Source organism: Elephantulus edwardii, unplaced genomic scaffold (assembly GCF_000299155.1).
Source record: "Elephantulus edwardii isolate Elephantulus edwardi_28Jun2011 unplaced genomic scaffold, EleEdw1.0 scaffold00100, whole genome shotgun sequence".
Classification (NCBI taxonomy): Eukaryota; Metazoa; Chordata; class Mammalia; order Macroscelidea; family Macroscelididae; genus Elephantulus; species Elephantulus edwardii.
The window spans coordinates 12,327,959-12,328,436 of NW_006399850.1; positions in this window are offsets into that span (position 1 = coordinate 12,327,959).

The following is a 478-nucleotide window of genomic DNA, read 5'->3' on the forward strand; positions in this document are numbered from 1 at the left end:
ATAGGCTCTTGCTCATATATTGTTTCATTAAATTCTTCTGTTTCTGCTAACTCCTTTCAATACAATGACTCAGAATATTCTTTCCATCTTCTTTTGATACCTCCTGGATTATTTAATACTCTGCCTAAGGCATCCTTGATTGAGGTTTGAATTTTTTCTTCAGTTCCTTGAACTTAAGAAAAGATGAGTGAGTTCGACCCTTTTGGTTTTCTGACTCCAACTCCTTGCACATTTCATTGTAATATTTTACTTTGTCATCCCACGCTGCCTTTTGAAGTCTTCTGTTCAGCTCTTTAGTATCTTGAATTTTTCCTTGTGCTTTGGCTTCTCTGCACTCCAGTGCAATATTCGGAGTTTCTTCTGACATCCATTTTGGTCTTTTCTTCCTCTTCTGTCTTTGTAATGAAGGTTTGCACTCTTCTTGGATGATACCCTTGATGTCCTCCCATAATTTATATGGTCTTTCCTCATTTGTCTT